Source organism: Trematomus bernacchii, unplaced genomic scaffold, assembly GCF_902827165.1.
Source record: "Trematomus bernacchii unplaced genomic scaffold, fTreBer1.1, whole genome shotgun sequence".
NCBI lineage: Eukaryota > Metazoa > Chordata > Actinopteri > Perciformes > Nototheniidae > Trematomus > Trematomus bernacchii.
This window is the reverse complement of record NW_022988098.1, coordinates 4,004,631-4,014,850: the sequence shown is the minus strand read 5'-3', so window position 1 is coordinate 4,014,850 and position 10,220 is coordinate 4,004,631. Positions and strand designations below refer to the sequence as shown.

At 40.2% G+C, this 10,220-nt stretch overlaps 1 pseudogene; it reads right to left on the bottom strand.

Annotated features, from left to right (window-relative positions):
* Nucleotides 1-9,688, bottom strand: part of LOC117475562 — a 21,809-nt pseudogene extending 12,121 nt beyond the window's left edge.
* Between the last annotated feature and the right edge of the window lie 532 nt (nucleotides 9,689-10,220).

Below are 10,220 nucleotides of genomic sequence, written 5' to 3'. Positions count from 1 at the left end.
GCTTGTTCCAGAGGTAGATCAAATAGCTAAGTGTGTTAGGTCTAACTCTTAATGTGTGTTCTGCTCCGCTCACCGGTCCGTCACAGCGGGTGGAGCTGCAGGATTTCTGCTTCACACACACGTTGCATACCGCTATTTTATTGTCATTTTCGGACACTTAAAATACTGCCAGACTAGTGAAGCCATTTTGGCGAGCTTGTTTTGCCGCGCACAGAGAAAAGTGTCATGGTTTTTACATGCAACGATAGCCTAATCTAAAATGCTCTACTCTGGCGTACCTTTTGTGTGGTGTGTGGCTCGTCAGCGCAGACTCTCGCATCGTTATTGTTGCACACTTTGCAGGAGGCTACTCTTGGGCTTCGCTTGACCCTCGTCTTAGCCATGGCTTGTATTTGTCTTCTGCTAGCCAACGCTCGTTGAAACGGCAACCTCCTGGCATACTCAGGGATGCAAACTCATCAGGTATGAAAAAGGTGACAAGGATCCGAGCCCCCCCGACCCCACGGAATATCGGCTTTTAAAATGAGGAATAACAGAGGATTTTAGCAGTCAGAACAACTAAAGCAGCAGTTAATAATAACAGAAACGCCAAAGAGTCACATCTAATAGAAATATATTTAAGCATTTATTTTAATTGTGTAGCAGTCAGTTTATAATTTTGGCAGGACTGTTGAGCATTTTGAAAATGTATTTTCATGCCTCTGTGCAAGGCTGTCTTTCTATCTTTATAGCCAGTGGTGTAAAGTAACCAAGTTCATAAACTCAACAAGTACTATACTTGGGTACAATTTTGAGATACTTGTACTTTATTTAAGTATTTCAATGTTTTGCTACTTTGTTCTTCTTCTCCTCTACAGTTCAGAGGTAAATGGTGTACTTTTCCTCCACTACATGTATTTAATACCTTTAGTTACTTTACAGATGTGGATGAATGCTGTGAAATATAATCAAGTGTTAAATCAGACTTTAGTTCCACCTGGAGTAAATTCACAAGCTACCCTGCAGTATACAAAGTCATTCAAACTAGCTGCACCTTTACCAGCTTTGAGAACACTTTCATGATCAATCATTATAAAACATATCATATCTATTATTCTGAAATGGACCAATCTGCACAATGACTACTTTTACTGTCGCTACTTTAACTATATTTTGATGATGATACTTTTCTACTTTTACTTGAGTAACATTTTGAATGCAGGACTTTTACTGTAACAGAGTATTCCTACACTCTGGTACTTCTACTTTTACTCAAGAACAAGATCTGAGTACTTCTACTTGTACTCAAGTACAAGACCTGAGTACTTCAACTTTTACTCAAGAACAAGATCTGAGTACTTCTACTTGTACTCAAGTACAAGACCTGAGTACTTCAACTTTTACTCAAGTACAAGATCTGAGTGCTTCTACTTTTACTCAAGTACAAGATACTTATACCACCTCCGTTTATAGGCTATGAAAGAAACTATTTGAAAACGAAGGCTAAAGTTAGCAGATAGTGACAATGTATGCTAGTTAGCTAGCTCAACGATTCATTAAATAATATTGCGACAGAAACACTTTACAGTGCACATCACGCTCTGCCGCTCCGACAGGGAGCTCTGCTCTGAACACCCCGTTCTAACCAGCGGTCCAGTCTGTGCCCGCACAGTTAATATTAACGAACGCACCGTAGGTAATGTAGCTGCTGAAGCTAGACCCTCATCCCGGAGCAGCAGAGCCTTATTATACATCCATGAGCAGAGCTGACAGGCAGGAAGACTTGTGCTCCCGCTTCATTATAATATATAAAAAAAGAACACCATGCGTGTCATGATGGCACATAACAGCTCGCGGCCGCAGATTACTCCGGGTCCCAGACCCCCCCCATACCCCAAAAATATTTTTATTGCAGATCTACATGAATCACACAAACGACCTATTTTGGAATCAAAACGGCAAATTTCGCCGAAAGGTGACAAGTTTGCATCCCTGCATACTGTCATCTATCACTCTCATCAAAATTCAAGCACTTTTCAAACCTTGAAACCACCTCGTACAATTTCAAGCATTTTCAAGGATTTCCAGCACCCGTACGCACCCTGTATTGTTGCACACTTTGCAGGAGGCTACTCTTGGGCTTGACCCTCGTCTTAGCCATGGCTTGTATTTGTCTTCTGCTAGCCAACGCTCGTTGAAACGGCAACCTCCTGGCATACTGTCATCTATCACTCTCATCAGAATGCCCAGGTCACACACGTAACAAAAACACTTGCCGGTCACGCGCATTGCGCGGGAAGGCCGGAGCGGAGCTGTTTTATGTAAAAGCGAAGCAATTAAGCGCGCTCCGACTTCTTTATTTTTCTTTTAATCTAAAAAGCGAAGTAAAGCATTTACAATTTCAAGCACTTTATCCCAAATTCAAGCACCATTCCCAAAATTCAAGCACTTTTCAAACCTTGAAAACACCTCGTACAATTTCAAGCATTTTCAAGGATTTCCAGCACCCGTATGCACCCTGTATATACAGTATTGATTGTCCTTCCTCCTTATCTTCCAACCATGGTAATAAACTACACACAATCACACTACACGCCTACGCAATGATTACATTCAGGCAGACTGTAGAATACAACCTCTTTGGACAATTGATATACTTATTGAAAACAAGCTACAAAATGTAATACCTTGGGAAATGCCGTTTAATACTTTTTAATAGCCTTAATTTTCGCAAAATTTATTTATCAACTTGTAAAACTTTTTAAGACCCCGCGGACACCCTGATGACTTAGATATCGTTTCCACAAATGAGAAATTAGGCTACATTGCTTAAAAAAATGGAACATTGTCTAAGATTTTTAAAAGATGTGAAATATCTTTTCTCTTTTTGAAATTGTTAGAAAACGTCACTTTCATTTGACCTAAATATCGCTTGCATTAGTGGATGTTTTTATATTGTTCATATTCAATTATTTAATTCAACATATTTTTTGGTCCACTGCACGGTGGGGTACTACTCAGGAAAATTAATGCATTTTCCTAATTCTTTTTTTGAAGTAACATAAATATGCTGAAGTTATTATGCTATTGAGAATTACATTTTCATTTTGAAGTGTACATGAAATGCCATACCCCATGGGCTACCAAAGCAGGCTGTGATGTTGTCAAGATGCAGTTAAGAGGCAGTGGTAAAGCAAACCAAAACAAATCCATCTTACCCACTCCCCAATAGTGTTCAAAATGGATTTAACATTCAAATATTGTCTAATGTACAACAGGTAAGATGTTCCACTACACTGTCGGGTACGACTTAGAAAATCAAACAACATATCCATTTTCCTCTAAATTTGGACACAAAACTAATTTACGAGTATGTACACAATTATTCTAATCCTTATGCATTGTCAAATATTTTTTAATATACATATGCGTGTATATAAAGTCTCCTGTGGTCTTCCAAACGCCGCTGTGGTGTTGTCAAGATGCAGTTAAGAGGCAGTGCTAAAGCAAACAAAACACATCCATCTTACCCACTCCCCAATAGTGTGGAAAACCCCGGTCAGCTTCCCAAACATGTTGGACAAACTCTTAGGAAGTCAAAGCAGAAACACAGATGTCATAATACAATGACAACAAAACACAAATGTCCAAATGAAATAATAATGAATTATACATTTCAGGATGCACACCTGTTTTTCTCTGGACCTTGTGATCGCTGGCAGGAAGCAAAAACATAAGCAAGGAAAGGAGGAACAGGATGTGAAAATAAGTGGAAAGGAATGTTGTTTTTTGTATTTAATCAAGATGCCTTCACCAGCATATTCCTTTACAAATGATCTCACTTACCTGTGGCGCTGGTGAAAGCAGAGCACACTGGCATCTGCCACAGCTTAGTGTTTGCCGCCAGGTTCTGAATGTAAACCTCATCCACCCTCAGCAGGATGTTTTCAGGCTTGATGTCTGTGTGGATGATCTTGCATTTAGTGTGCAAGTAATCTAAACCCTGCAGAACCTGTGATAAGAAATGGAAACACAGTCACTGTCACTGCAGCCCATGTCATAGAGGGGCAAAAATAGAAGATAATCTGTTTTAAAAAGAGCTCAGTCAGTGGGGAAAGACAGGAAGCATGATTTAGGATGGAATAAAGGGTTGCACAGCACCTGTCTGAGGATGCTCTTCACACAGGGCAGCGGGAGGCCAGTGTAGTTCGATTTGACGATCCACCGTAGCACCTGGTGGCCCAGCACCTCCAGAACCATGCACACGTCTGATGAGCAGTTAAAGACCTTTGTTTCATTACGTACAGCGCGGGTATTGAGGGTTTCTTGGGTATTTTTGAGAGTGCAAAAAAGACATCGACACAATCTTTTCATCTCTTTGCACTATGATAAAATGATGTCATGGTATTTGAATGTTTGTCTGTATGCACATTGGCAACGAAAGCATGTGTGAAACTGTACTGTCCTGTTTTTCAATCTCACTCTGTTGCTTCTTAAACTCCTGAATTTCCCCACAGGGATTAATAAAGATCCATCTTATCTTATCTTATGTATGAATGACTGAACACAGGATTACCAAATACATGCCAAAGATCAGTCAGGGCCTCTCCCTCTGGCCTTTGCCTAGAAAATGTCCCTCAGAGAGACACAAAACAACCAAGACGAGACTCAAAATCACAACAAAGAAACACAGAACGGCTATAAAGAGATACAAAAATACTACTAAGACACCAAAACAACTGCAACGAAATGAAAAACAGCTGCATAGAGACGTAAAGATACTTACAGCAGTTACGAAAAGCAACCACAAAGGACAAAAAAAACTGTTGAGAGACACAAAGCGTGACCAACACAATCATAAAGTAACACAAAACATCTACAAAGAGACACAACATGTTCAAAAAGAGACACACAACAACAGAGAGATGGGAAATGACTACAAAGAGACACGAAAAGAAAAAACAAAAAGTGGCTTAACAGATAAAAAATCTGTGTCTCTTGCTCCTTTGTGGGAGACGTGGCCTTGTGGCCCATAATCTGCATATTCATTTATTAAGTATATATCAATTAGTATGTTGTAACATTACATGGTTCTGTAAAGGATACGCTCTCCATTTGCTGTAGTGATCCTGAAGTCATCGATGAGATGCACGATGGTCTCACGGTTTGGATCTTTGGGGTCAATGTCCCTTACCTGATGATCATATACGGAACATATTATAAATATCAATATAAATGTATTATAATGATAAAAACCCTCACACTGTGATTAAATGACCTCCTAACAGCGATACATTGCAAGAACATGGCAGATATTTTGATTCAATAACAAATTATTCAAGCTAGTGTGAGACATTGGTGGTTTCGTAGTTGTGTGTATTAAAAAAAACTAATGCTGATCAACCACTGCAAGTATTACCAAGTATTTAAAAAATGTTGTTTAGTTCGCCCTGTCCTTCTCCACATGCACACACACATACCACAGTGAATTATTAACCCCCTAACAAAGTTTCTGATCATCTCTTCCACATCAAACACTTTTTTGTTAGCAACTAGACACTTACTAATAGTACACAAAGACATACTTCTTATGCATTAGTACTCTAAAAATGACTACAACTAGTATGCATGTTGAACAAAGGAATAGGGGTCACACTGACACATTTCAGGAGTTTGATCTCATCCAGTGCCGTCTCTGTGAAAGTTTGAGCACTCTTCACCACCTTCAGAGCCACAAAACGCCCGTTCCTGCATGCAAACAATTATGGCAGTTAGCTTCTATTATGTTTAGATCATTTCTATGTTATGTTATCATGTTAAATATGGTGTTATTAAAAGCTTAAATGTTTACTTACACCATATCCCAGCACAGCCATACAGTAGAGAAGTGGCCCCATCCCAACTTTTTTACCACTTGGTAACGGTCAACAAAAATATCTCCAATCTCTACATGGTAGTAACCACCTGCGACACAGTGAAGACGAAGACAACGAAGAAGACAACGAAGAAGACAACGGAGAAGACGAAGACATTGTTTATTAATCAATTAGGGAAAATTCCATTTCACTGTGCTGTGTCATGATTTTAGTTCACTTTTGTGTGTATAGTTTCCGGTTTTCGCATGTTTACAGTTCTAGGATTTCCCTGGTCTGCCCTCCTGTGTCTCCTGAGTGTTCCCGGTTTGTTTGTCACTTTTCCTTTTGTTCCTCCTCGCCTGCTCCTGCCATTTTTGATGTTTTACCAGCTTTTAATTTAATAAAAGCTTGCCTTCTGTTTGTATCCCCACACCAGAGTCCTGCATTGGGTCGGGTACCCATGTGACCCGCAAAAAAAGTGATTCGCGGTAGGGCTGCACGATTTGGGGAAATAATCTAATTGCGATTTTTCTGACAGATATTGCGATTGCGATTCGATTTGCGATATTTGTTTTTAAGCGACCCAACGGAAGTTTATTGTAAAATGCGGCCATATCTCCGGCTAGGAAGGTTGTATCAACGTGCTCCCGTCTCTAGCACCCCGCAGCCCGAGCTACGAGTGAAAGAACTAAACTTACATGAAACCTCCGTTGGGTTGCTTTAAAGTCAAGCTTCAGTTTCAGATTCACCCTGTAATAAATGTAAAACATGTGATGGAGCATTACTAACCTGACTCAGGTTTGTTTCACCAAACCATCTAGGAAAGCTCCACTGGAAGCCATTTGGAAAAGTATTTCAAAAATACTTGGCAGGTGATTGGATCAATCTGTCACCTTCTATCATGGGCCACTTCTGATTGGTTAACAATGGCTGGTACATGTGGAGCACAGCACTTCTGGATGACTGGCACACAAGAAGAACAAAAAAAATCGCAGGCTTTGCGATTTGATAATTGCATCATTTCAAATCGCGATTTCGATTTAAAATTGATTAATCGTTCAGCCCTAATTCGCGGGTGGTATTTTTTCAAACATTTTTTTTCCGGGATCGGTTCTGGGTAAAACAAAGAAGATGCGGGTCGGGTCGCGGGTGTTGCATAATAAATATATTAAAATAGGCCTAATAATAATTGAATGTTTAAATCCTCAGACCTCTCCCCCGTGGGACCGCGCATAATCATAACCTCTGCAGCGCATCAATCTGCTGCTGAGCACGCCACATTCGAAATGGCTGAGGCGAAGCTCGGAGAATACAGCATTGTCAATATCTCTTCCTCAAGAGCGAAATCCAACGTCTGGGAGGCTTTTGGTGTCATCCTAGATGGAGAAAATAACCAACATCCCACGCTTTTTGAGCCAAATACGCAACTGCGTGTGTTAATAATTGCACGTTTTCACTGCTCATAGGATATGCGGGTTCGGGTCGGTTTGCGGATCTTGTGCTGACGGGTCGGGTCGGTTTGCGGAACTAATTGGCAATATGTGCGGGTGGCGGGGCGGGTTTGGTATTGCACGTCGCAGGTGCGGGGCGGGAGCGGGTCTTGAAAATCAGACCCGTGCAGAACCCCACACCTGCCTCCCTGTTTGTAATACTTTTGGGTCCGCATTCCAAAACCTTGACATGTTGTTAATTGACATTAGATAATTCACTGTGAAGTCCTAAAATACACAAACAAGACCGTTACACACTTAATGTGAAAGTGAAAGAAAAATGTAAAAGAAATGGGGGGGGTTTCGTGCCTTGCTTAAGGACACATTGGCAGAGCAAAAAGGAGGCATCTGGCATCTCTCCATGCTGGTAGTACTTGGTCTGATTGGAAGTCCCGAGCCAAGTCCCTACAGACTGAGCTACTGCTGCCGAAATACATGAAAGAAAAGATCTCCGCCTGAGTGTTGGAGTTGGTGTTTGGGTGCTTACCGATGCCGTAGTCTTCTGGATTCTCCTGTTGCTCATCGAAACATTTCAGAGGCTCAGGGGAATGAGGTTGTTTCTGTAGAGCTGGAGGGCTGTGGGCAGGCTTTGGGGAAGCTTTAGGACCCCCTGCTGGGCGTGGGGAGGGGTGAGGACTGGGTTTGACGGTTAGATCAGAAGAGCTGGCTGTAAGGAGAGCCGATATAGCGGCAGCATATGAAGACGACATGTTCAATGGGGCCTGAAGAGTCCGAGCATAACTGAAGATTAGTCCAGAAGACAGCAGCACCCAGGGAGAAAGCTGCAACAAAAAAAAGTTCAATCATTATCAGAAACAAGAGTTCACCAGCTGTTTGTCTCTGTCAGCTGGTTTGTGCTTTAAGTCACTGTTTGCAGGAGCATTGACATTTTAAAGAGGCACTGAAAATGTGTGTTTATTTTTAGCTGGATGAATGGAATGTCAACGTAAATAGCTCCTGACACTGGCCCAGCTGCAACCGAACTCTTCCTGATAGCGCATGGACTACCGTGTGGACGCCACAGTTGTAAACATGAATGGGTAACAGTTCAAAGTCATTCTTGAAGAAAAACAAGACACTATAGGTCCAGCAACTTGGGGGTTTGAGATGTTTAAGTGAAAAATATTGTTTGGGCCTGAACCAAGAAATTCACTTCTCCCACCTTATATAACTTTTTCATTGTGACAATGTTCAATTGAGTCTCAGGAGTTTCACTGTGCTGCAGTGATTTTACTAGACAGTTTTTAACCATGTGCTTTCATTGCAGGTGTTTGTCTGTCTCTGTGTACTCAAAGGGGTGACCCGTACACACATGTATATCACTGTCAAAGCACTCTAAATGTATTTATTGATTAGGAATATCTATTTATTTCCTGCTATTGCATATTGGAGGTTAATATCCTATATGTTAGCACATGTTGTATTATTTTCCAGTGTTATTTTCCCTTCAATAGATCTTCATTTATTAATTTGGGCCAGTAGGCTATATAGGAGTTTGTTACCGAAATGTTTGGTATTACTTGTCATGTCTTCTCAGTGGTCACGTCATGGATGTATGGGTCACGTTACATTGGCAGTTCAACATGACATGACACATATCACATGACATGACTTAGTGATGCAATTTAATCTGAACACCGCGATGAAAACCTTGTATCCATGTATCAATATTGAACTTATTACTAAAAACAAAGTTTTCTAACGGCAAACCAAAATTACTTAATAATATTATTATTATTATACAATACACAGAAGGACAGGTCCATGATATCAATTGTTAAGCAAATGATCATGTTCTTACAAGGTATATCTCCCTAGAAAGACAGTGACAAGTAAAGAAAAATACTTCATACTGATACAACTCTCACTCTACTCATTAAGAAGTCAGGCAGTTAGGTAAGAATTAGCTTAGCCCTACATTTCGACAACAAAACAGTTTTTACCTGAAAACATGACTAAAGGGACAGCAGCATAATGTTGAAAAGTTGGAAGCGAGAGAAAAAATCTTGCAGTAGCAAAGCTCCATTTCACATGGCTGCATTATTTATAGCCTAATTGAATGTAATTAAGATTTGGATAAGCTAACTGCTAGCTAGCTTCGGTTTGTCTTTCCCAGTTGTTTCGTTAAACACTTAGCAACGGCTAGCTAAACTTGTGTACATTCTGCACTGCTTGATATTTAAGGCTACGCATTTTAAATGTACACTTGATAACTCAGCGAGTCTCGCAATAAATACTAAACAACATTAGAGGAGGAGCTACTTACCGCTGTTAGTCAAATATATATCCAGTTTTAACGTTTGTAACGCGGGAAATAGAACGCCACGAGGACTCGGATCAGCGCTCCTGCTGTGTGCTCCTCGCGCTGTTCTGTTCAGGTCCAGGAATAGCAGAGCTGCTGAACACACTTCACACTATGTAGGCTAGATAGCAGGTCTATTTCCAGAGGGGGCGAGGGGATCATTCTCATATCTATTATTTCACCTTTGACTTTCTTACAATTAGAGGGTTTTAAAATAATACAGGTCATCATCAAAATATTTAGAATAATTATATAAATCAAAGGGAAATGACTATGAATGTGTAACAACATGCATAGCCTTCTTGGGTAGGCCTATAACGTATTTTTATTTCAAACAAATATTTTACAATAGAATCAAGATATTGTAGTATATGAGCTAGCACTAGTAATTGTATTATTCTCAAAATGTGACTTTACTTGGTATGTCAACTTTATTGTTCAAAGTGAAAATGGATTTCAACATTTGTTTAAAAACTAAAAGATACTCCTCCTTTGATGAACGTATGCCTGAACTTATGAAAGCTGGACTTTTTTTCTAAACATTTGACTTCACACTTTGCTTTTCAAATGTATTCACTCAAATTCTCCACTTTC